Source organism: Suricata suricatta, chromosome 15 (assembly GCF_006229205.1).
Source record: "Suricata suricatta isolate VVHF042 chromosome 15, meerkat_22Aug2017_6uvM2_HiC, whole genome shotgun sequence".
In the NCBI taxonomy this organism is placed as follows: domain Eukaryota; kingdom Metazoa; phylum Chordata; class Mammalia; order Carnivora; family Herpestidae; genus Suricata; species Suricata suricatta.
In genome coordinates, this window is record NC_043714.1 from 4,993,793 (window position 1) to 5,021,301 (window position 27,509).

The window sequence follows — 27,509 nt, forward strand, 5'->3', positions numbered from 1 at the left end:
TTGTTTCCAAAATTATTTACTCATTTTACTATGGTTTTCACACTAGGAATGATAATAGAGTGTATGCCCACCTGATTCAAACATCAGTGGAAAATTCTGCTCCAAGATGAGGCTCAAGATTCCTATCCCATCCTGTTTGTCAACTTCCCTTGGTAAACCAGAGACATTTTCTCTATCATTCTGTGCCCTTCTCTTCTCTTTTGGTTCTTCCCCTTTGATATCGGAAATACATGACATTGTCTGCATAACTCAACCTTAGAATGGAAATGGCAAGAAATAATAAGCCAAGAGGGAAAACTAATTTACTTCTATTTCAATCCAGCTATTTTTTTAAGTCTTTATTTAATTATTTTGCAAAAAAGTAAGAGAGAGAGAAAGAGAAAGAGAGAGAGCTCAGGGAAAGGGAAGAAAGAGAAGGAGAGAGAATCCCAAATAGGCTCTGCACTGTCAGCACAGCCTGATGGGTGGCTCAAACTCAAACTGTGAGATCATGACCTGAGCCCAAATCAAGAGTTGCATGCTTAAGCCGCTGAGCCACCCAGGTGTCGTGTGATCTAGCTTTAAAAAAGCCACACACAATAATATTTTACATCCAAATTAAGCAGAATTTATATTCAAATTATGCAAAAGTGATACACATAAGACAGGAGTTTGTTCTAGGTTAGTAGACCAGTTAGCTATAGTTCTAAAGAGATTAATTTTCTATTTTACTGAAAACCTTTCTTTAATATGTCCAAATCGGCATACTAGGTGTGTGTATTAACCATTTTTGTGAGAGCAGATAGTTTGGAGTTTGACACAAAATATCTTCTATCAGTTGCCTTATTTGTGATGACCAAAACTTTGAAATAAGCTAAAAGTCTTAGTCTTTGAATATCTCTAGTATTCTCATGTGGGCTTTTTTTTTTTTTTTTTTTTTTTGTAACTTTGGGGACAGAATAAGGGGTCAGGAAGAGTTTGGCCAAGGATTATTACATGGAAAAGTAATTTCCTATCAGATATTTGGAATCTTTTGCCTTTATGTACACTCACCTTTTGAAGTAGTCTAACTGCCTAGCTTGGTATTTAAAATGTAACATATGCATTATTAAATATTGGTTAAGTTGAAAGTTCTCAATCTTTGGGGTCTTCCTTATCTCTGCCAAAAGACAAAGAAATGAGCAGGATGACCTTTCCAGATTCTCCTCTAGCTTGCTATTCTGATTTTAGCATTCAATACAATTTCACAGTCATTTGATCTTTTAAAAAGTTTAGAATGTTTTTGAGCCTGCCTGGAGGCCCTCTTGCCCCAGTGGAGAGAACATCTGCGCCAAAGTGCTTTGTGCATATGGAATTGACTACCACCGCTTCAGGCCTGGACAGGATTGAACGCCATAGCTGTCATTCTAACAAACTGCTCCGTGTTCTGTGACAGAAAACAGCCCTGGAAGGGAAGTACTGGTAAGACCTCGCCACCCCCTCTCGAACGGATCACAATGAAATGTTTCTGTTGACTTTCTAATTTATCCCCCCTATCCGAACACCTTATTTTAGTATTTTAATAGTGAAAACCATTTCGGTGTAGTCTGGACCTGACATGCATCCCATTCAAGGGAAGGAGGGAAAGGGGAGGAACGTAGGAGGGAGACGGAAGACGGCTGACATACCGGAGTGCTCTTAGGTACCAGGGATTTTCATGTATTCCACATTTCATATGTTAAATACCTATTTATGCTCATTATATACCAGAGATTTCCATATATTATATATGTGCTTTTCAGAGGGGCATGTGGGGTCAGCATGATTATAATATTTATTTTCCATACAAATAGGAAGCTGAGGTCCCAAGAAATGAGATGACTTCCCCTTGGAATTTGACACTAAGCCTATTTGACTTTGAGACCGAAGTAGTCTCCATTTCATCATCCTACACAAAAAACTAAGGCCCCCTGTTGCCAAAAGAATATTTTACAATATTATAGAAAGGGCTCTTGGTCTCATTTCCTTGGAGTTTACAGACCCCCGAATTTACTTTCAAGGCCCCAAGTACTGAGGAAAGATTTAGCTGCTTTCACAGGTTTTGAGGACAGAGTTAAGTAATAATTTTTCCAGATTCTCACTGTTCCATCTTCTTTTTAGCTCCTCTTATCTGTGGTGAGTATGGGGGATCTGGGTTAGTGACAAAAATACAAAAGGAAAATGGCAACCTTTGGGGTAGCAAAACTGCCATCTTAGTAGGAAGTTTCTAGGTCTTTAGTGCGGCGATGACTGCTGGCAGGCAGTGTGTTTCTGCCTCCTGCCCTGAAGGCACCTATTGTGTTCATGCTGGTCCTTGGCACCCTGGCGCACCCCCCATCCTTGTGCTGGGCTATTCCAATTAGTTTTACTCAGTGTGGCTGGCACCCATCATCCCAAATTATTTCTTTTTGCTCAGCTACAGAATTATCATTTCTATTTCCAACTGGCAACAGCTTGTCACCCTTCCCAGATATATTTCCATCTTAATGAAGCTCTTATCATGCCAGCCCTCTGCATAAAAATTTTCAATGTTTTTCCACTGTAGGTAGAATAAAACCCTCCTCCTTGCCATAGTCTGTAAGGCCTTATGTGATCTGGCCCAGATACCGCATTTCATGACCATTACTTCTCTCCGCCCTCATGGGACTCTACCACACTCTTTGCTTTTTCTCAAAGCAAACTCATTTTCACTAGCCATAACCTGGTTCCTTCTCTTCACACAGGGCTTTTAGTTCACTTAAAATCTCAGTGGGACCTTGCTCATCTTTTACCCTTACACAGTTTCTCTCCATTCCACATTGGCTTTACTTTTATCACATCATCTTTTCCATTTTTTCCAAAGAAAGTGTCACTGTCAAAAAATCATGTCTTTTTTTTGGTTAATTTTGTTTTCCAACTCTCTCAGTCAGAACCTAAGCTCCATTTGTAAGAGGTCACCTCTGCCTAATTCCCTAAAAATAAATAAACATTAAAAATTTTTTTGGTCACCATGATACATTAACTGTAAGTTGCCAGAGAGAGTATAAAGGTCAATGCTAGCGCTTCAATGCACACCTCATTACACAGGCAGCAGCTGTACCCCGCTGCCCGTGACACACCACACCTTTCAAGTCTGTGGGTGGTGGGTCCCTGCACGTCTGTCACTCAGTCCACACACAGACAGTAAAGTGTGTAGTTGTCCGGTCTCCTTGTCTCCCAGTGATAAACCCATGTGCCATTTTGAGAAAATAAAAATAGTCATAAAAGGAAATTGGCCAACAAAGATCAAAGTGCAACAAAGACACAAAAATTGCTAACTTTGGGAATAAAATTTGGATCAAACATAAATGAAATTATAGACTAAATACCCACCTGTGGGAATGTTTCCACTGTCCTCAAAAGAGAGAACCAGGTGTGCAGCCAAGGAACTTAGTGAGGGGAACTCATCAACATAAGTGAGAAACGTGGTGTGGGAAAGGGTGACACTGACCCAGAGGAAGCGATGCTGGTATAAACTTCACATTAAAGGAATTCTTGAAGATGTTTCATAACATCAAAACAACAAAGGGTAAAGTATCAGAAGCCAATCCACTTAGAAAGCAAAATGACATCAAAAAGATGTTTATTTGTAAGTCATATGAGAAAAAGGCAAGCGGTGTTCAAACTTGCTTTTGTTTCAAGAAATAAAACGTTTTGATTCTCAATCTTCCTAATGTTTTAATTTACAGTAAGTGAATATTTATTTTTCTATTTTTCACATTTACATTTATAACCGGCAGTAAGAAAGTTGACAAAAACTTTTAAAAGTCACAGAGCAATCTTACCTTTCCCCTTTGATGGCTAAGTAAAGAGGGTTTTCCTTTAAAAAATAGAATTTTTTTCAATGGAAAGTTGATCACCGAATATTTTTCTTAATCATGTGCATTTATTTTTATATAATATAGCTTCAGAAAGATGAATTGTTAAAAAATCGGAAACTATAAAAACTGTGAAGAAGAAAACACAAATCACCTCAAAGGCCACCACTATCTAATTATTAATTAGGGGGACCTTGGTGGGTCAGCGGGTGAAGCATTTGACATTTGGTTTGGGCTCAGGTCTCGATCTCACTGTCTGGAGATGGAGCTCAGCGAGGGTACCACCTCCGTTCCATGCGGGCCCGAAGTAGCTTAAGATTTTCTCTCTACCTCTCCTTCTGCCCCTCCCCCACTTGCATGTGCACAATCTCTCTAAAAATAATATTAATTTTTTCTCTAAAAATAATATTTTTTCTCTAAAAATAATAATATTTTTTTTCTCTAAAAATAATTATTTTGGGGGATGTTTTTCCATATTTTCCTCCATGCATATATTTTGATGAGATTTGGAGCATTCTGTACATATTTCTTCATTTGAAAATTGCTTCACCCCAAGTGTTATATAGATAAGTTATTTTAAAAAATGGTATGATAGATGACCTTTTATATAAAGAACTGGTGTGCAAGTATATTTGCATGAGAGAGAGACACAGACAGAGGAATCACACATGTTACTATTTCAATGCAAGAGTTTGTATTGTTTTATTTAGCATCAGAATTGGTTATATGGGCTAGCTCATAGACTGATGGTGATATTGAACATCGGTACAAACTTTCCAGAGAACAATTTGACAACATGTATAAAAATTTTAAAAGTAAACATCCTTTGACCTAGGAAAAATTCAATTCTAGAAATTTAACCATAGAAAATAATGGGACGACCACAAGGGTGTTCATCATATCTTGGTTTATGAGAGTAAAAGTAGAAAACAACAGTTTAGGGATCTCTGGGGGGCTCCGTTGGTTGAGTGTCCCACTCTTGATTTTGACTCAGGTCATGATCCCAGGATCGTGGGATCTAGTCCCACATCAGGCTCTATCCTGGGCAACTTTCCAAATATGTAACATAGTTTATTAACTATAGTTACCATGCTGTTCATTACATCCTCAGGACTTCCTTGTCTTTTACGTGGGAGTTTGTGCCTTTTGATTACCTCTGCCTGTGTCAATGACCAATCTGTCCAATCCATTCTCTGTATCTATGAACTTATAATTTTTTTGTTTGGTTTGCTTGCTTGTTTGTTTGTTTATTAGAGTCTATGTATCCATGAGATCATAAAGTATTTGTCTTCTCCTTACTTATTACACTTAGCATGGATGCTCTCTAGGTCCATCCATGTCATCACAAATGGCAGAATTTTTTTTTTATGGCTGAGTAGTATTTCATTGTAGACATACAACACGTCTTCTCATTAGTCTATGGATGGACACTTAGGTTGTTGCCATGTCTTGGGCTATTGTAAATAATGGAGTAAAAAACTTGGGGTGTACATATGTTTTCAAATTAGTGTTTTCATTTCATTTGGATAAATACCAGGAATTAGACTTGCTGGATCATATGGGAGTTCTATTTTTAATTTCTTGAGGAAAGGCCATGCTGTTTCCCATGATTGTTCCAGTTTGCATGTCCACCAACAGTACACAAGCGTTCCCTTCTCTCCACATCTACACCACGTTTTTCACTTCTTGTCTTTTTGATAATATCCATTCTCACAAATGTGAAGTGATTTCTCGCTGTGGTTTTGATTTGCACTTCCCTGATGACTAGTGGTGTTGAGCATCGTTTCCTGTACTTAGTGGCCACCTGGATGCCATCTTTGGAAATACGTCTATGCAGATCCCCTGCTCAAGCTTTAATTGGATTGCTTGGGTTTTGTTTTGTTTCATTTCATTTTTGTTTTTGTTTTTGCTATTGAGTTGTATGAGTCCTTATCTATTTTCGGTATTAACTCCTTCTCAGATTTATAATTTGCAAATATTTCCATAGGTTGCCTTTTCATTTTGCTGACTGAGGCTTGAAGACATTAAATAACTTGCCTCAGGCTGTTTTTTTCCTTGAAGTAGCAAATACAAATATCTATTCATAAAAACTTGTGGAAAACAATATTTCAATAAGGATAATACGCCTTTGAAACCTGTTACTTTTAAAAAATATTTTATTAATTATTAAGACAGAAACAGAGCATGAGTGGGAGAGGGGCAGAGAGAGAGAGAAAGACAGAGAATCCGAAGCAGGCTCCAGGCTCTGAGCTGTCAGCACAGAGCCCAATGCAGGGCTCGAACCCATGAACTGTGAGATCATGACCTGAACCAAAGTCAACCACTCAACTGACTAAGCCACCCAGGCGCCCCAAAACATGCTACTTTTTATCTAAGTCATCTTTTTACTTAAAAACCAATAAGAAAACTGGAGAATGGTACCAAATGTTTCCAAAGGTTTTATAGAAATGGCAGAAAACGCCCTGATGTTAGTTACATTAAGTCAGTTGACATCATTCTTTGGCCACAATAGGCTGATCACTTGACAAAATTGTGACAAAGATGTTTTTTTGCTCCAGAGGTCCTTGCACACTGTCTCCATGATGGTTAATTTAATATGTCAACTTGGCTGGCTGTGGGGTGTCCAAATTCAACATGACTTCTGTGTGTCTGTGAGAATATTTCTAGATGAGATTAGCGGTTAAAGTTTTGGACTTAATAAAGTAGATTATCCTCTAAATTGTGGGTGGGTCTCGTCTAATCTCTTCTAGGGCTAAAGAACAAAACGTAGAAGAAGGAATTCATCACTCTTTTCCCAGCATCAATGAGGAGGCACTTGAACTGGAATATTTACACCGATGGCTTTCCTGGGTCTCCCATCTTGCAGACCACAGATAGTAGGACCTCTCAACCTCTGACCTGAGCCAGTTCCTCATAATAAATTGTTTTGTGCCCCATTGGTTCTGTTTTTTAGAGCACCCCAACTACTTAGCTTAGTACCTGACCCAGCCACAACAGTTACATTATTTTATCCACCCCACTTCCTCGTGTTCTATCAGAGTCTTATAACTGAAGATGATCGGTGTCCATTCATACTACATGTAAATTACTGGTAACAGCTGAACATTTTTACTTGATGGATTAAATGAGAATTTCAGATGAAAAGTCAGAGGGGCACCTACGTGGCTCAGTCAGTTAAGCATCCGACTTCAGCTCAGGTCATGATCTCATGGTTTGTGGGATCGAGCTCTGCGTTGGACTCTGTGCTGACAGCTCAGAACCTGGAGCCTGTTTCAGATTCTGTGTGTCCCTCTCTCTCTGCCCCTCCCATGCTCACACTCTGTCTCTGTTTCTCAACAATAAATACATGTTAAAAAAATTTTTTTTAAGTTATGGGCATTTTCAGCAGAGTCCTTGGAGAAACTCAGAGTCATTTTATTTATTTATTTATTTATTTATTTATTTATTTATTTATTTCACAGCTGAAATGGTTTTAATTAAAGCAAATAGATGTAAATAATGAATGATAGAGTATTTTAGGACACTATGGCTTAAATACTATTTACTTTTAATTTCACAAATAAACACAGCTGTATTGTGAAAAGCAATGAAAGGCATGCACCTCTACTAGCACTTTTAGCACTTCTGACCAAGTAAGACACCAACTCCTTAAAAAATATGCTTCATGCACTGTACTGTTTTTTTTTAAAGATGTAAATTTTAATACATTATTTCTTTTTTGAACTTGAATGGGAACCAGAATGGGATGATCCAGAAGATGACCCGTGGTCATCTTTACCCAGGTAAAGTAGTGGTGTTCCGAGGGGTTGGCCCTGGGCTCAGGGTTGTTTAGTGTTTTCACCAATCACCTGGCTTTCGGGTGACCGTGATCTTGTTCGTCTTTTTTTGCGATCGCCAGATGAAGAAGATCTAAACGACTTCTCTGTCTGTTCCTCTCAGGAGAAGGTGATGACCTCGAGTAAGATCTTTTTCATAGGGAAGAAGAGCCCCTGTGGGACCTGCAGCTGGATCTTGATTTTGACCCAGGAGATCTCAAACATTCTCTGGAACTGGAACGAGATCTTAACTGCAAACTGGAAGAACTTCTTGAACAGGACCTGGACCTAGACCTTGAACCTGAGGGGGAGGATGAGCATGATGAAGATCATGAATGTGAAGATCGAGACTTTGAGCGACTTCGTCTGTTAGATTTCTTTTTATTACTATCTTCTTCTTCACTGGCATCAAGATTATATTTTGAGAGATCAGCATCATCTTCATCTTCATCCTCATCTAACTTATATTTAGAAAGATCTTCATCCTCATCCTCTTCTTCTCCCTCAGATTCCTTATCTTCAACTTCCTTTAAAATAGATGCAGGACCAATGGCCTTCCCCCTGTATTTTTTCTTTTTGCGTCCAAACTCATCATATTCACCATCAGATTCTTCTCTTTCTATATATTCAACATTTTCTCTTTCATTAAAACCACCATCATAACCTGTTCTTTCTTCTAACTTAGCGTACTTTGGAGTATTACACATGTTACACTCTGATCTTCTGACCCAATTTACATTACTGCACGTTTTGCCCTGCCAGTCAATAGCACTAAAAAGGCCTTGGCTCTTTTCTGCAAGTGTCTTTCCTATTTCAGTACCCCCAGCTTTCATCATCTTAGCCTCAGTGGTTTTCTTCTGACCACATCTAGTACAGCTGGTTCTTCTAGCAAAGTTTACATTCCCACATTTTTTGTCAGGGCAAATCCAGTCGCCGTCACTGACTCGGAAATTCTTGGTCGACATCTTCTACGCCGCCACCACAGCCACCCGCAGCTACGTTTTCCTCAGAGTCATTTTATGTAGAGCATAGTCTATTTTTGTGTCAAGAAATTCCTCTATAAACACGTATTATCTGACTGTTGCTTCAGTTTTCTATTGACGTGTAACAAATCACAGATTTGGTGGTTCAAGAGAATACAAATTTATCTCACACTTCTGTAGACCAAAGATTTTAGTGCTAGGCTAAAACCAGGGTGTCTTCCATTACTGGGACTCTGAGCTCATTTCTAATATCAATTTTAGAAGATGAACCTCTGTAGAATTTTTTATATATTAAAATTTTTTTTTCAATGAATATACACATTGAGTATACTTAGTCCTTTGTGAGAAATTGCACAAAACATTTGATTCACAATAACATGAACCAGCATGGTTTTATTGGCTCTTAATAGTCAAATCCTATGCTGAGTGAATTTAAGGACCAGGAAACGCCTTTGTGCTCCTAAATATTTCCCTTTCTCATAAATTTGCATGTTAATTACATCTTTAAGTCATTGAGAGTAAGTTTAAAGATGACAAAGTTTGAGTGAATGCAAATATTGTTTTCTTTATTCAGTTACTGGAAATGAAAATATTATTTATCGGGTTAGTTGATCAGTCCCCTAGTGCTGGCAAGTGCAGTGGGAAGGAGTAGAGGCCTGGGTAAACGGTGCCAACTAGACCCCCACCCAGGGGGCTGGAGTCTTCTACCTAGGCCTGTGGTTTCCCAATGCACCACAGGGTGAGGGAACCACATGACGTTCTCTCAAAATTTGCTTCTTTTGTATTTGAGGGAGGACTTGAGCTTTGGGCTCCAGTGTTGGGCCCAGCAGGGAGACCGGCTGCTAGGTAGGTGGTCATAATCTTGACAGTGGGTTGGCCTGAGGAGATGTGTTTAGGAGTGTGCTGAGATGCATCTACAGTACTTGTTTACTGCGGTCAGTTTGATGGGCCTCCTTGCTCAGACCCTCCGTGCCTTCCATGGCTTCCAACCCCCTCCTTGACTTGACCTTGTTGTTTTTGATCTTGCACTCTTGCTCTGTCAAGATGAGCCTGATTGAGCTGAGGACTCTTTCGTTGGGAAAAAGCTGAATTATCCATCTTTTGCAAAAAAAGATGCACTTACCTTTGAAAACCTCCATGGCTGATGTGAGGGAGGCAAGAAAGGAGGGTTATTGTGTAGAATGATTCCACTAATGGAATGACTGCTATCTATTGGCTTGATGGAATCTTTTTCTGCATGGGGGAGCATTGTATGTGCTCGCATGAATGCTCACTACAGTACAGCATTAATAAACTCTTGTCCTTTATTGTATTTAATGTAACTGGCGATGAGGCAGCAGAGGAAAGGGTCTATATCTGTAGACAGCCTGACCTGGAATGAAGCAAAGCCTTCCTAAGCTTAATCGTGAATGGAAAAGCAAAGGACTGTCCACAGGTGCTCGAAGGGACAAAAAAATACATTAGTGCCAGTTGCCAGCACCTGCCAATGTTCTGAAAAATCACTGATTTCTGCCAAACACCACAGCCTGAGACAGATCTGAGCATGGGAGTTGATCACCTGCAATCCCACAGCAAGAGAGAGCGCGAGAAGAACCATTAGCTCTTCTTTTCTGATCACGGGATGTTTGTTGTCACGTATGACTTGTACTGCAAGACATGCCTCGTTTATCAAGTTAAAATTTATTAGAAATATTTGCTCATCTTGCAGACCACTCACAGAACAAATTACTCACAATTCAAGGCTTCACTGGGTTACATACGAAACAATCAACACAGTAAGTCTACTTACCATGTCACCGCACAATTGACCCCTTCACCCTTTTCACCCACGCCCATCTCTCTTCCTTTGTGATAATCGCCAGTTTGTTCACTGTCTCCATGAGCTTTCCTTTATTTGTTTTGTTTTTTGGATTCCACATTTCAGTGATATCATATGATATTTGTCTTTCTCTGTCCACCGCACTTCACTTAGCATCATACTCCAAGGTTCGTCCATGTCGTCACAAATGGCATGATTTCCTCCTTTTATATGGCTGAACAGCAGTCCACTGTGCATACACACCACTCCTTATCCATTCATCTGTCCATGAGCATTTAGGTTGTTTCCATGTCATGGCATTGTGAATAATGCTACCATTCACATGGTGGGGACATATATCTTTTCAAGTTAGAGTTTATTATCTTCAGATAAGTCTCCAGAAGTGAAATAGCTGGATCATATAGTAGTTCTACTTTTGACTTTTGAGGAAACTACCTGCTTTTTATTCATAGTGGCTCTACCAATATACACTCCCAGCAGCAATGCATGAGGGTTCCCTTTTCTCCACAACCTCTCCAATACTGGCTATTTTTTGCCTTTTGTTTTATTTTTTAAATTTTTTAACTTTTAGTTTTCTTATTTTAGAGAGAGTGTGTGTGAGCCAAGAAGAGGGGCAGAGGGAGAGAGAGAATCTTTTTTTCTAACTTATTTTGAGAGAGAGCAAGAGAGAGAGAGAGAGTGTGTACATGTGCACACGTGTAAAGGGGGGAGGGGCAGAGAGAGAGAGGGAGTTAGAGAATCCCTAGTAGGCTCTGTGCACCATCAGTGCAGACATGGGGCTGGATTTCACAAACCAAGAGGCCATGACCTGAACCAAAATCAAGAGTTGGACACTTAACTGACCGAGCCACCAAGGCACCCCAAGGGAGAATCTCTCTCTTTTTTTTTTTGTTTTAGTTTATTCTCAAGTTAGCTAACATACAATATATACAGTGTGCTCCTGGCTTCGGGAGTAGAGTCCTGTGATTCGTCACTTACGTACAACACTTACCCCAACAAGTGGCTTCCTCAATGCCCATCAACCACTGTGCCCATCCCCCTCCCTCCACCCCCACTAACCTTTGGTTTGTTCTCTGTATTTAAAAGTCCCAAGAGAGAATCTTAGGCAGACTCCATGCTCAGCATGGAGCTTGATGTGGATTTCAATCCCATGACCCTGGATCATGACCTAGGCTGAAATCAGGAGTTGGACTGACTGAGCCACTCAGGCACGCTCATATGCCTTTTTTAAAATTAAAGTTTTTATCTTAGAATATTTTCAGATTTACAGAAAAGCTGCAAAGATAGCACAAAGAATTCCCAGATACCCTTTACCAGTTTCTCCTAAAGTGAACACCTTATTTATTTATTTATTTATTTATTTATTTTATTCATCAGCATTTACTGGGAGTTTAAACTCAGCCTTTGCTATAGATGAAGCATTGTCATTAAAATCACACTGCCAATGGATCATGTGATATCTGCCTCTAGGCTCTTATTGGTCATCCTGCTTCAGCCTCTGGTCTGCCTTTTACATCAAGAAGAATCTAGCGCAGTTGTTTTGGTCTTGGAATCAAAGGCCTGGATTTAGGTCTGGACTCTGCTGTTTACCAGTATCTTCCTCTGTAAACCACAGACAAGACTATTTACTCTGCCAAACTCAGAAAACTGGTTCGAAAATTTGTCAAGTGTTAGCTCTGTGAGGATAATGACATTGCTCATCTCATTTGTTACTGATCCCCTGCTGTCTTGTAAAGGGCCAGAGCAGAGCTTTTCGGCACTCACACAAACATGATTGAGATGAATGAATATGAAATAAGGTAGTGTTCATGACGTTTTTTATAAATTAAAAAATGGCATCAAGATGTTAGGAGTTTTAACCACTCATCTATAAACAGAGGATGTGTGTGTTATCGTTGATGTTGGTCATGTTCTAGTCCATGATTGAAACCCGTTCACCGATTCCTATTTTGTTCACGATGGAGTCAAACCCTTTATGAGTACCTGGCAAGGAGTGGGCGTGATGAACTGCCTCTCCAGCTTGTTATGCTATTTTTAGAAGCGTGAGGCCAAGAACCAGTTTGCTATTTTTGCTAATATTTTCTGGCACTAATGAGAACTTGAAAACAAATATTGATCTTTCTTCAAATTTTTATTTTCCTAGAGTGCTGATTTGCATTTTTGTTATCTACAGTTTTCCTGATTCTATTTCATGAGAAAAGTACATGTTTATCAACCGTGCAACTGCATTTTATTACTTATTTCGGAAAAACCTTTATCTAACCCTTGCCTTTCGCCTGTAATGAATTTTGTGTTTCATTTTGATTTGATTTTTTTTCCAGTCTGCTATATCAATAGACAAAACCTGAGATGTTATATTTAGGATCCCTTTGCTGGAAGGGCAAACTAAACATTTTATTTATGCTACAGCCCCTGGAGCTCCCTTGGGGACAATGTCACTATTTCCATCCTCATGATTGTTTTGTGAAATAGTCCCTTGTTATTACTAAATCTTCTGAACTTACCAGTTCTGGGGAGGAAGGAAAGGGTGTAAATATTTGAGCATTCCCAACACATAGAACCCAACAGTGGCACATCTGTCCAGTACATCTATGAGTCAGTCCATTTGCATCGAGAATATGGTCCTGGGAAAGAAAGCTATCAGTAGTGTCAGATTTGAATATAAAATGCTACCCTGAGTTTAAAATATATATACAAAACCAGAGTTCACTCGTGTATAATGTCAAACATTGCACTGAATGGCAATCACACTGGTACGGAATTATAAAGTTTTAGAACCAGAAGTTCTATTTTGAGTCCCTCATTTTATATATGAAGAAATGGAGGGCTAGCGAGGCAGGTAGACTGTTACCGTTCAGACAGCTAGCCAGTGGCAAAGTCAGGAAAGAAATACAGGCTTTGGGATCTGAATACTAGCTTTCTCTGAACCACAGTTGCTTTTTAGCGGTTATTAATTATTCAGTTTAGAGATTACCCAGGGCTCTTGCTTTCGCTCGTTGGTCCTGTCTCTGTTATAAAACATTTGCTAATTGTATCTGGTAGGGCTGGGAGGTGGACTGTCAGTCAATCAATTTTGTGCGCTTTAGTAGATTGGGTAAAGATTTAATGGGAAGGAGTTATTTAAAAGATAAAGATAAGCTTTTTATAGATTGTATGGTTTTTATCTATGTGATTGTATCTATTTTTATCTATTTTATTTTGTTAATTAAAATATGTGTGTATACATATTATACCAACATAGATTTATATCAATATATTATCAGAAATATGAGTCCAGACAATATTGTGAATAATAAGCTTCATTCTATGACCTAAACAAAAAAGAAAAACCCCAGAAAATAATACTTTGCAATCTGGTTCGGCTGTCACACATGAATAACAATAAACAGTGCATGTCAATGTAACTTATACCACGTTCTTGGAAATAAAATTAAAAGAAAATTGAAGTTAGAGATGGGTTAGAGATACATGTGCGGCAGAGGTTGGATTGATGGAGAAAGCGATTTTAAAAATACGATGGAAAGTGGTTCTGTTAGTTGAATAAAATGAAATCTTATCATATATGTTATATACTCAAGGCAACTATAACGTTTTTTGCCAGTTTTGCAAAAGATACTCTTAAAAAGCCTTGCATAGGATTACCAAGATACCCATCATAAAAACGTCACTGTCAGTATACTTGCAGAACACATAATTTCAAAATTTAATTCTGTCTTGGGTTAAAAAAAATACTAGAGATATTTCCAAAAAGAAAAAAAAGTAGTGAAAGTGTGAAAGAAATACAGAAGGAGAAAGAGAGAGAGAGATCTGTACAGAGGGTCCTGTTTGAAAAGCAGAACCAGTGAGGACAAAATTGCCTTAACAGACATGGTTCTTTACACCTTGGTGGCTAGAGGGAGCAGAGCATAATGATGAGGGACGTGACTTCAGCAATTCTCTCTAGCATCAGTGTTTCTTTTCATTCTTAATTATTCCTCTCACCTTTAAAACACGCTGCCTCCCTTCCAGTTACCACCTTTCGTACCAAAACTACCAAAGAGTTGCCTCCTTACCGTCTTTGATTCCTTTGCTTCCTTCCAAACTATACCTTCTATTCCCTTTTCTTGTCTGTTACATTAGCTAGAACTTCAGTTTGATGCTGAAAAGGAGTGCTGGGTGGAGACATCTTTTCCTTGTTCCTGATCTTAGTGAGAAAACACTGAATTTCTTACCACTAATTATGATGTTAGCTGTAGGTTTTTCATAGATACTCCATATCAAGTTGAAAATCTCTCTCTGTCCATCGTTGACGGAGAACTTTTATCGTGAATGGGTGTAGGATTTTGTCACATGCTTTTCCTGCATCTATGGGTATGATAGTGTGATTTGTTTTTTTCATTTTCAACGTGTTGATGTGACATGTTATATTATTACATTGATTTTCAGATGTTGAACCAGGCTTGCACACCTGGGATAAATCTCTTTTGGTAATGGTGTACAATTCTTTTTGTATATTCTTGGAGTTGATTGGCTAGTATTTTGTGGAGGATTTTTGCATCCATGTTCATTCCAGTCCCTTTTCTGCCATTGTCTCTTAAGCCACTTGGACGTGGTTTTTCTCACCACTGACCATAGGCCCCAATAACTGCTATACGTGAAACCAGTGGGCTCTGCCTGTCCCCACCTGCTCTAGCAGATGTGGATGCAGTTTGTTACCTCTGATCCTCGAAGCTTTATCTTTGCTGAGGTTTCCTCCAGGATCTTGTGCTCTCCTACCTCTCTTCTCCCCTGCTGACCTTCCTCATTTCTCTTTGGACCACATCTGTATCACACCGAAGTTCCTGGCATTAGCTATGCGGTCTACAGTATCCACTCCGAAATCTGTATCTTCAGCTCAGGCCTGTCCTCTGAGATCTGATCATACATCCAGTGTTCTATGTGAAATCTTCAAAATATGCCCAAATCGCAGTCTTGATCCTCCAAAATCTCCTGCATCTGGCAACTCGATCTTCCAACTGGCTTGGCTCCAAATTCCAAGTTATCCTTGTTTATTTCCTTTTGCTCTCACACTTTAAATTCAATCATCGGGAAGTTTCTCTTGGCTGTACCTTCAAAATATCCGGAATCTGACATTTGTCACTCCTCCACTCCTATGTCCTGGTCTCAGCCACCACTTTCATCTTACTTAAATCATTTTAATGGACCCTTAACTTTTCTGCCTGCTTTCTCTTCCCCCATTCCCTCTCCCCAGTCTGTTGTCAAATAAAGTGTCACTTTATAGCTGAATTCTGGGTATGCTCTCCTCTGCTCAATCCCTCCAACATCAAACGATCGCAGGGTAGAAACTTTTCTGTCTTCATTGTTGCTACCTTCCTTCTTCTGGCCACTTTGGAGCTCTTTGACCACGGGACATGTTTCACCTCGTTGTTATGGCGGTGTTCCCATTCTGCTGCCTACATTGCTTTTCCTCCACGTGTCCTCATGACGCCTGTTCTCAGTATGCTTCTTTTTTTTTTGTTTTTTAACATTTATTTATTTTTGAGAGACAGAGAGACAGAGCATGATCAGGAAGGGGCAGAGAGAGATGGAGACACAGAATCCGAAGCAGGCTCCAGGCTCTGAGCGGTCAGCACAGAACCTGATGCAGGGTTAGAACTGACAAACTGCGAGATCATGACCTGAGCCGAAGTCGGAAGCTTAACCGGCTGAGCTGCCCAGGTGCCCCTCTCAATATGTTCTAAGCCTTTGCTCAGTCGTCATTTTCATGATGAAGTCTTCCCATACTGTCCCTTTTAAAGCTTCAGCCCCTCTGACCTGTGGCTCTAGCTATTTCTCTTCCTCACTTTATTTTTTTCTCCCAAGTACTTATCTTCTTCTTTTTAAAAAATGTTTATTTAGGGACACCTGGGTGGCTCAGTCAGTTAACTGTCTGACTTCAGCTCAGGTCATGATCTCATGGTTCATGAGTTCAAGCCCCATATCAGGCTCTGTGCTGACAGCTTAGAGCCTGGAGCCTGCTTCAGAGTCTGTGTCTTCTTCTCTCTCTGCCCCTCCCCCCCATACACTCTGTCTATCTCTTAAAAATAAGTGAACATTAAAAATAATGTTTATTTACTGGGGCACCTGGGTGGCTCAATCAGCTAAGCGTTTGACTCTTGATTTTAGCTCAAGTCATGATCTCATGGTTCATGGGATTCTGCCCCGTGTCAGGTTCTGTGCAGAGTCCCTGCTTGGGACTCTGTCTTTCCCCTCTCTCTGCCCCTCCCCCACTAATGGGCGTGTGCTCTTTCTCTCAAAAGAAACAAATATGCTTATTTATTTTCTGAAAATAAAGAAAATAGGTTTATTTATTTCTCTCAAAATAAATATTTATTTGAGAGAAAAAGAGAGAGAGTAGGGGGAGGGTGAAAAGAGAGGGGAAAGAATCCCAAGTAGGCTTAGTTCTGCCAGTGTGGAGCTGACATGGGGCTCGACCCCAGGAACTGTGAGATCATGACCTGAACCAAAATTGAGCCAGACTCTTAACTGACTGAGCCTCCCCGGCGCCCCTTAAAGAAGATCTTAAATGGCTTACATTTTTTTTTTAATACTTTTCAGTGTTTCGTTTCTTTTATGATTTTGAATGTTAAGGTGATATGAAGCCATCAGCCTGAAGAGATCAAGATTTTACACTGGCAAAAATGGCATAGTAAGATTCAGTTTAACGGATATATAACATCTGCTGGGTCCAAAACTCTACTCACCAAGCGGGGTGGGCTAGGGGTGGAGGGTGGCATTGAATGTAAGGTGGCAACTCTGGTTAAAATTTGGCTTCGAGGAGTTTTGAGATTTTGATGTGTGGAATTGTTATGCATCTAGCCCACAACTTAGAGTTCCCAGCTGTTGTAGAATTGGGAGAAATGTCAACTTCCTCATCCTTCTACTTCTTTTTCTTGAATTTGTCGTTTTTCCAGGTAGGCATAAAGCAAGTCCTTGGAGCCGACCGTCAGTAAGAAAATTTATCAGAATCTGTGTTGCGGGAGTGGTAGAAAGAGTGTGTATGATAAAGCCAGGAGAGTTTTGTTGTGAATTCTGCTGTCCTTTGTGGAGTGCAGATGGTTCTGGTTTCATATGTGTAGTGTTTATTTAATTCTGAGTCACTTAGATTTTGCAAAATGTGGTGTTGGCTGATTGCAGCAGTGGAAATGGAGCAGAGGAAACTGAGACCACAGATTTCTTCTAGGGTTCTCAGGCTTAAATTAGACTTGCTGGTGTCTAATTTGTGTGTGTGTGTGTGTGTGTGTGTGTGAGTGAAAATGTACCATCTGAAAATAGAAGTGATATTTTAAGTCTTTTCAAAAATATGCACCCCATATATAAAGTCTATGAGATTCCTGTATAACTGATCTCAAAACATACCGTCTGCATTCTACTGTTTAAAAAATTATGTAACGGATTAAAGTATCAATTTGTGTACCATTGATTAATGTTACACTACTTATCAGAGTGATATCCTTTCCTTTTTCTTTGCTTTTTTAATTCTGAAAAACATAAATGTTTGCCATGACATCTCTAGCAAATTTAACTTGTTTCCTTTCTCCACTCTCATTCTTAGAGTTCCAGAAGTCACCTCTATTTTCAGTTGAGTGTACATCTTCCTAAAATCCTTGCCACACGTATTAGTTTCCTACAGTTGCCATAACAAATACCACAGAGGGGGCAGCTTGAATAGCAGAATCTGTTGTCTCATAGTTCTAGAGGCTGGACATCCAAGATCAAGGTGTTGGCACAGCTGGTTTCTCCTGAAGCTTCTCTCCCTTCTTGCTGTGTCCTCATATGGTCGTTTCTCCCTCAGGTCTCTTTTTTTTTCAATTTTTATTTATTTTTGTGAGAGAGAGACAGAGTGTGAGCAGGGAAGGGACAGAGAGAGAGGGAGACACAGAATTCAAAGCAGGCTCCAAGCTTCAGCACAGAGCTCTATCATGAGGCTTGAGCTCACAAACAGTGAGATTGTGAACTGAGCTGAAGTGCCCCTCCCTTAGGTCTCTTTGTGTGTCCCAGTCTCCTCTTCTTATGAGGACATGAGTATGATTGGATTAGGGCCCACATTTACAGGCTCATTTTACCTTTATCACCTCTTTAAAGGCCCTGTCTCCTAATACAGTCACATTCTGATGTATGCTAGTTAAGGCTTCCACATTTGAATTTCAGAGGCAAGGGCTGGACCCAGTTCAGTTCACGGCACTACATATAGCCACAGCATCGTTTTCCAGCATAGGCAGGGGTACAGTACACCTATATGCCTGCAATTTGTTTTTCACTTAACAGTATAACAAGATCTTTCAATGTTGGTAGTTGTTCTCTTCACGGACCACAGTGTTCCCTGGTAACATTGCAGTGTCCAAGCTATCAATGGATGTTTAGCTTGCTTCCAGTTACTTGCTATCATAGATAATACAGCATTGAATATCCTTGGAAATGTATCATTTTTCATATGTGTGATTACTTCATTAGGGATGGATTGACAGGGTTGGAATTTCTGGGTCAGAGTGTAGGCCATTTACATGTTTTAACATATTGCAAATTGTGGTCCCTACGGTATCAATTTATGTTCATAAGAAGAGGACTTGAGAGTGACTGTTAGTCTTCAACATCCCAACTTTGGCTATTATCAATATTTTGAAAAAATTGTATATCTGATGGACAAACTTACTGTTTTAATATGTATTTCTTTTATACCTTGACAGGTTGAACATGTTTTTATATGTGTCATATGTAATTTTGTAATTTTATGAAATGTCTTTTTATATCAGATGGCCATTTTTCTTTTTTTTTAATTTTTATTTATTTTTGAGAGAGACAGAGAGACAGCACAAGCAGGGTAGGGGCAGAGAGAGAGGGAGACACAGAATCTGAAGCAGGCTCCAGGCTCTGAGCTGTCATTGCAGAGCCTGATGTGGGGCTCGAACCCATGAACTACAAGATCATGATCTGAGCTGAAGTTTGATGCTTACCTGACTGAACCATCTAGGTGCCCCCCATATGCCCATTTTTCTATTGGGCTGTTGGTATTTTTCTTATTCATAATAGTTCTTCATATATAATGACCATTTATCTTTCATTTGTTATACACTTTAAAATACTTCTTTTATGTTTTTTATTTTTTTATTTTTGAGAGACAGAGAGACAGCATGAGCAGGGGAGGGTCAGAGAGAGAGGGAGACACAGAATCCGAAGCAGGCTCAGGCTCTGAGCTAGCTGTCAGCACAGAGCCCGACACAGGGCTCGAACCCACAAACCGTGAGATCATGACCTGAGCCGAAGCTGGATGCTTAACTGACTGAGCCACCCAGGTGCCCCTAAAATACTTCTTTTAGATATGACTTGAGTTTTAATTTTGTTTCTGCGTTTTTTTTGACTTAAAGAGGTTTTACATTTTTATGTGACCAAATCTATGCATGTTTTCCTTTAAAAAGTTTGCATGTGTTATAGGAAGGCAATCTCTACTAATAGACAATGGCTGTTTTCCTGTACTTTTTTGGGTATGAATTAAACGTTTTCTTTTCTTTTCTTTCTTTCTTTCTTTTTTTAATCAGACAAGTCATTGTTTCAAACTATACAGAAGAACTTGGAGTCAACATGAAAGTCTTCACTTTTCCATCACTTGCCTACATACCCACCTCTGCTTACCGTACGCGGGCCACCAGCATCTCCTGCTTAGTACGTAGCATGCTAGCTCATTCACTATTTACATGCATCCGTGTCTCTCTTTACAAAAACGTAAGTAAGATCAAGATTTATGTCTGCTCATTTCACTTACTTTTTCTATGCAGCAGTATGTTTCAGAAACATTAAATGTCAGGACAAATAAGTCTACCTTATTCTTTTCAGTTTCTTGGAAACTTTAAATGTCAGGACAAATAAGTCTGCCTTACTCTGGAGTGGCTGAATGCTGGCACACAGTGTCATTTTATACTTTATTCAACTACTTCTGTGAAAAACATGGAGTCTTTTTCAAATTGTTTTGCCATTATCACAATTTCAGAAAGTAGAATTGCTAGTTTTTGTCATTAATGTTTGCATTTTAAATTACTTGGTATTTTTTTTATAGACAACAAGACAAGATTCTTCATCATACATTGAACAGCTCATCTGTTCTTTACCAATTTCAAATGCTATTTTATTACAATAACATACAGTATCATACCTAATGCTTTACAATATTACATTTTACAATATATTTACCTAATTTTGCCTCTTGACTCGCTTTTATTATTTTCCTATTGTTATGCCAAGACAACACTCTTTTAATTATTGAATGATTATAAAATGTTTGATTATCTGCTCCAGCAAGTTAATCTATATTATAATTTCTTTCCCTAAGAGTGTTTAGGTGGTTCTTGCCATTTGCTTTATTTTCTTTTTTTTTTTAATTTTTTTTATGTTCTTTATTTATTTTTGAGAGACAGAGAGAGACAGTGGGAACAGGAGAGGGTCAGAGAGAGAGGGAGACACAGAATCTGAAGCAGGCTCCAGGCTCTGTGCTAGCTGTCAGCACAGAGCCGGACGCGGGGCTCGAACCCACGAATGTGAGATCATGACCTGAGCCGAAGCCGGATGCTTAACTGACTGAGCCACCCAGGTGCCCCTGCTTTATTTTCTTAATGAGCTAGAAACAGCTTGTCAAAATATAAAATCATTTTGAGTTGGATTTAGACTGATAATTTGATGTGGGAAGTACTGACTTTTTAGAGTATCAAGACGCCTACAGAGACAATGGTATGTCTCTCTATTTTTCCTAGTTCTCTTGGCTGTCCTTCAATAAAAGGGTTTGCATGTTTATCTTTAGTTACATTCCTAGGCCTAGTGTTGCTTTGGTGTTACATATGGGATTTTTTTCCCAGTGCATTTTATAAATGGTTATTGCTGTGATGTAGGAAAGTTACTGTTTTCATTTCATTTCACTTTGCATCTCATTAAGTAGCCCTGTCCCCAAGAGCTTATAAATCTAATGCAAAGAAAAGCCAATATTTAAATCGGAACATAAGGAAAACTAGAGGTTTACTTGTGTGCTCTAATCCACAAATTACAATCGGAGCTCTCAAATGTTTAGCCAAGCTTATCATGCTAATCCAAGGCTTACTGGAGGAGCCATTTGACCCGGTCCTTCCTTCGAGAAGAGGAAATGGTATAAGCAATGGGTTCTAGTGAGTGATGGCAGGGAGATTGAGTATGACACACACTTACAGAAAGGTTAGAATTTCTTGACAGCTCGGAGGATGAAATAAAACCCCAGAGATAACAATGAACCAAAAGAGAAGTTGGGGATGATTATAGAAGCTCCTCAAAACTCCTCGAAGTGAGTATTTTGGCTTTAACTCAGTGTGTAATGGGAATCATTTTGGGGGTCAGAGAAGGGATATTCAGAACGTGGAGTTGTAGACTGTTGTTTGTCACACGGGATGCATTTGCAGTCAAGGTTGCCAACTAGAGGGCTATTCCAGGACTATAATCTCATAGAGAAAAGGGTCTAACACAAAGTGTCAAACAAATTAATCACTTCCAAAGAAGACACAACTCGGACTTAAAAAGATTAGATATGAGAGAAGACCATGTATTATAATTTTTATCTTAGTAGAATGGAATAACAATATGATTGTCAGAAGTGAGTGGAAAGCTGTTTAAATGAAAGACAAAAGGAATTTGGAGTAAAACACGTTTAGATAAATTTTGAAATAGAAAAGCACTTTTGGTATGAAACCAAATCGGGGTGACTGGTGCACTGAAATCATCCAACTGCATAGCACTCTTCTGGTCTTGGAGAAACCATTTCCCAGTCTGCTTTTAATTTGTGATGCAGCAACACCTAACGCTTCTGGGGTGTCTCCCGACACAGTTAAAGGTGTTCTGTTTTGCCTTTTGCTTTGTTTGAAAATTATTAAACTTGAGAGAAATGAGTAACTGGAATGGGTTTACAGGGAATGTGTCTCTCTAAAAAGTACAACTGTGTTCAAGCTGAGCCCTTTATAAATGGTATTTTGATGATCTATAAAGGGTAAAGACATTAGATTTAAAGTTAAAGGTCACATGTATGGGGAATAGTAATGCTTTCAAAATCCATTGCAAAGGAGATATTTCTGTTGATGAACAGTGTAGATTTTTGAATTATAGAAAGTCACAACATTCACAAAATGCGATTTATGGTATTTATATATATCATAAATTTGTTTTTTTAATTTTTATCAATAAACAGTTGTTGATTATTAAATATTAAAAGTAATAGGAACACTTCAGTTTCATAAAGATACTTCCAAGAAAGCTAAAAAATAGGGGGAAAATATTTGATTGACAAAAATAAACTTTTGGAATTCCAGAGTGTTATCTCTTTCATAGGATAAACGTTATGAATAAAATCCAGGCAGCAGCTTTAGATATAAGTGAAAATACTATAGATGAATTTTAGGCATCCTCTTAAGCTTCTCGTTAAAGAATTATGAAAACATAATCCCTTTTATGGTCCAGAGCACATTATAAGGGCCAATCAGAAAACTAATAGCATTTCAAGGATACAGAGATTTCCAGTAGGAACTCCTATTTATTTGATGGTTAATTCTAATTACCTATTCATAAAAATAGTTGAAAAAATAGAAATGCTTGATTGAGAGCTGCCATCAAGTTTTTGGACATTTTTCTTTGATGTACAGTTTTATTTTATTTTTTTACTTTAAAAGGAGGGGGAGGGGCAGAGGAAAGAAAGAGATAATTAAAGCCGGCTCCATGCTCAGCTTGGAGCCCAGTATGGGGCTCTATCCCAATGCCCTGGGATCATGATCGGAGCCAAAATCAAGAGTCAGACGTTCAACCTACAAAAACACCCAGGAGCTCCTAGTTCTACCAGTTTCAACACATATGGATTCGCGTTGATGCCACCACATTCAATATGTGGAATAGTTCTGTCTCTACAAAGTCCCTTACGCTGCCCCTGTGCCATCATTTCCTTCCTAGACCACTAACCATTGTCAACAAAGGATCTGTTCTCTGCACTGAGGTTTTATGTTTTTCAGAATATCAGAAAAAAGGTATCATACAGAATGTAATTTTTGAGACTGGCTTCTTTCACACGGCATTATGCATTTGAGATTCATCCAAGTTGTTGAGTATACCATAGTTCATTCTTTTCATTGCTGCAGTATACTTCATTGTGTTGTTGCACCTCCATTTGTTCATCCATTCATCCACTCAAGGACATTTGGATTGTTTGTGGCTTTTGGCAATTGTGACTAGAACAGCTATAAACATTTATCTAAAGGTATTTAAGTGAATGTAAATTTTATTTTCTCTAAGGTATATACCTAGGAGCGGGATTACTGGGTCATACAGTAAAATATAGGTTTAATTTATTAATAAACTGCTACCGTATTTTTCAGAGTGGCTTTGAGATTCTGCATCACCGCCAGTGATGTTGGAGAGTTCCATTTGCTTGACGCTCTTTTAACACTTGGTATTTTGGCCATTTTCACTGGTGTGAATCTCACTGTGGCTTTAATATGTATTTCCCTAATGGTTAATATTGTTGAAAAATTTTTTTTGCTTACTTATTGGCCATCCTTATGTCCCCTTTGGTGAAGTGTACAGGTAAGTTTTTGTTTATTTTTGAATTGGACTGTCTTCTTAATGTAGAGATAGGAGTTTTATTTATTTATTGTATTTATTTATTTATTTATCTGGTATAGTCTGAACACAAGTTGTTTGTACAAGCGAGTATTTTCTTTTGGTCCATAACTTGCTTTTTCAATTTCTTAACAGTGTCTTTCTCAGTTTTACAATTTTAATTCTATACAATTAACCAATATTTTCATTTTAAGGATTGTGCTTTTACTATCATGTGTATTCTAAGTCACAAAAATTTTCTCTATTATTTTCTTGTAAGACTTTATACTTTTATGTTTTATATAAAACATAAACATTTGTCCTATGATATATTTTGAATGCATTTTTTGTATAGGCTGTGAGGTTTAAGTCATTTTTTTTTCCCAGGAATTGTTTCATTTACCTGGGTTGTTGAATTTCTGTGTGTAGATTTATCAGAGCATTTCCTCCCCTTTCTGGTAAGGTCTGTGGAGTATGTTGTGAAATTCCACCCTCTCCCACCCCCCATTCTTCTCCCTCCTCACTCCCACGCTCAAGTTCTACTCCCCCTTTCATTTTGATACAGATAGTTGTGTCTTTCCTTTTTTTCTTTGTCAGTCTTGCTTGAGGTTGAGAAACTTTAATGATTGTTTCAAAGAACAAGCTTTTGGTTTACTTGATTTTCTTTATCTTGTTTTGGTGTGCTTCACATTTTTTTAAATGTTTGTTTATATTTGAGAGAGAGCAGACAGAGCGTGACTGGGTGAGGTGCAGAGAGAGAGACACACACACACAGAATCTGAAACAGGCTCCAGGCTCTTGACCTGTCAGCACAGAGCCTGATGTGGGGCTTGAACTCACGAACTGTGAGATCATGACCTTTTTTCCAGGTAGGGTGTAATGTTCTACACATATGAGTTATATTCAGATGACTGATTATCTAGTTCTTTTATGTCCCTTCTGTATTCATTTTCTCTCTACACGAGAGAGAGAGGAATATTGAAGCCTACAACTATAATTGTGAATTGCTCTGTTTCCTTCAGTTTTCTCAATTTTTTCCATTGTGTTAAAAAATATATGTAAAATTTACCATTTTGGCCATTTTTAGATGTACAATTCAGTGACATTAAGTATATAGGCGTTGGTGTGCAAACATCTCCACTATCCATTTCCAAACCCTTTTCATCATCCCAAGTGGAACTCTACATGTTAAATGATAACTCCCCATTCCTTCCTCCCAGCACCCCCGTGTAACCTTCATTCTACTTTCTGTCTCCCCTTTCAGGGACCTCATGTAAGAAAAAAATCACACAATATGTATCCTCTTTTTGGTTTGGGGCTGCCTCGAGCCTAGGCTTGGTCACAGCAGAGGAAAAACGGGAGACTCATCGCTGGTTTGCAGTAGAAGAGTCAGGATGGATGTGCTTATTCTGTCTTATCTGGCACTAGAACGTCTGCCCTTCGATGTGGCTGTTTTATCACAGCTCCTTGAGAAAACGCATGATGGAAAATGTTTTCAAGAAAACACTTATAGGGGCCCCTGGCGGGAGGGCTCGATCGGTGGAGCTACCAACTCTTGATTTGGACTCAGGTCACGATCTCATGGGGTTCATGCTGTGGAGCCCTGAGTCAGGCTCTGTGGTGGCAAGCAGGGAGCCTGTGGGGATTTTCTCTCTCCTTCGCTCTGCACCTCCCCAAAGCCTCCGCATGTGCTCACACCTGCGTGTGCTGTCCCTCAAAATAAATAAATAAACACCCAGGGGCACCTGGGGGGCTCAGTTGGTTAAGCGACTGACTTCCTCTCAGGTCTTGATCTCACTGTTGTGGGTTCAAGCTCCGCGTTGGGCTCCGTGCTGACAGCTCAGAGCCTGGACCCTGCTTCCGATTCTGTGTCTCCCTCTCTCTCTGCCCCTCTCCTGCTTGCGCTCTGTCTCTCTCAAAAATAAAATTAAAATGTTAAAAAAAATTTTTAAATCACTTATAAATTAGAAACTCCATTTATTCTTTGAATTATTTTAACCATATAGGTGATGTATTAAGACTTCTCGAAATAGTTAATTAATATAGTTAAGACTAAAAGATTCTTTTCATCAAAGTGTCTTGTTTCAGTTTTTTTTCCCCTTTCCTGGAGGGTACTTCTTTAAATGTCTTTTTTTTTTTTTTTTTTTTTTGTCTTCCAAGTGGCATCTCTTAGAGGTCTAGCCATGTTTGTGAATAGGGAGAAACCCTACTTTTAACTGGCTCATTGTATCTTATGGGTTTGATTTACCTCAGTTTATTAGACCATTCTCCTGTTAGGTACCTAGATTTTTAAAATAAAGAACATGTTTGCTGAGAAAGAATATTAACATCTGTATTATAGATGATCCCTGCAGCCTCAAGTAGTCTGGTCCTCTGAGTTTTAATGGTGTTTGCTGAAGTTCTTAATTTGATTGCTAAAAGCTCAAAATTTTTTGTTTCTCAGCATCAAACTGTCGTCTTAACACTGTTAAACCAAATGTTGAGTCTCTTTGCTCAAAAGCAATGTACTAAATTGAATGCCAGTGGAAATCAATCACCATTCATTGAATTCCAATAGCTTTCCCAAGAGTATAATTAAAATAATTGGCTCAATCCACAGCCACAAAAACTCAGCCCCGAATAACATAGCTTTCCCTATAATAGTATAATAGGATTTGATTTCTATACAAACTGGATTTTTGCCAGACTACAAATCCTCCTCTAACATCATTATTTATTTATTTGGCCATAACATGGTTCTGCTTCTTGGATTGTTGAGAATTGCATTTTGCTTTGGCTACAATACTGATGTTCTCTAGAAATCCATACACGAAGTACCCAACACATTTAAAAGTTTGATGGCACATGGTGACTTGAGCCACAAGTTCATCTCTAGCCTTTCTCCAAATTCCCCTGCAACGGCAATAAAGGAGTAAAAAAGAGATAACCCATGAGGAAAAAAAGGAGGCAAGCAACACAGTTGAGAAGTCCAAAATATTTGGAAGAGCAAATGAACAATGGTAACTACCGAGCAGCTGAAAGCCACAAAGGAGGAGTGAATGGACAGAGAACCATGCGCTTACATCATAAAAGCTCAGAAAATTTGGGGGGATGTGAAACTACTACAATAGTAGGCAGGACTGAACATCTTTTTTTTTTTTTTTTTTAATTTAAGAAGAGAAAATCTATTGGAAGAATATCAGGAGCTTTTGGGTTGTTGAGAGCCGTGAGGTTGAACAAGAATGGAAGGAATGAGGCATCTCCAGAGGGCTGGAAAGTTGGACTTACAGAAAAGCCTCTTCTAGCAGAAAAGTGTGGCCAGAATGCTGCCACTGCCTTCAACCAGGAAAATACTGCTCTCTCTATATTGCTCTCCCCTAAGGACAGAGCATGTGATTAGCTGAGTTTAAGTCGGGTCTCTGCTCCCTGGATGTACTGGGGAGGAGGGAGAGAAGGTAGACTTTCTGCTTCC

General features: G+C 39.0%; 2 long non-coding RNA genes and 1 pseudogene across 2 annotated transcripts in view; 1 reads left to right on the forward strand and 2 right to left on the reverse strand.

Annotated features, from left to right (window-relative positions):
• LOC115279421 overlaps positions 1 to 27,509 on the reverse strand; it is a 40,585-nt gene that overhangs the window by 536 nt on the left and 12,540 nt on the right. The window contains exon 2 of the long non-coding RNA XR_003903438.1: positions 72 to 254. This is a non-coding gene — a long non-coding RNA (uncharacterized LOC115279421). The remainder of the gene's footprint in view (positions 1 to 71; positions 255 to 27,509) is intronic.
• LOC115279422 lies at positions 53 to 25,824 on the forward strand. Its single transcript, XR_003903439.1, has 4 exons — positions 53 to 152; positions 1,250 to 1,440; positions 20,005 to 20,188; positions 25,323 to 25,824. It is a non-coding gene; the product is annotated as an uncharacterized LOC115279422 (long non-coding RNA).
• Positions 7,521 to 8,647, reverse strand: LOC115279420 (annotated as a pseudogene).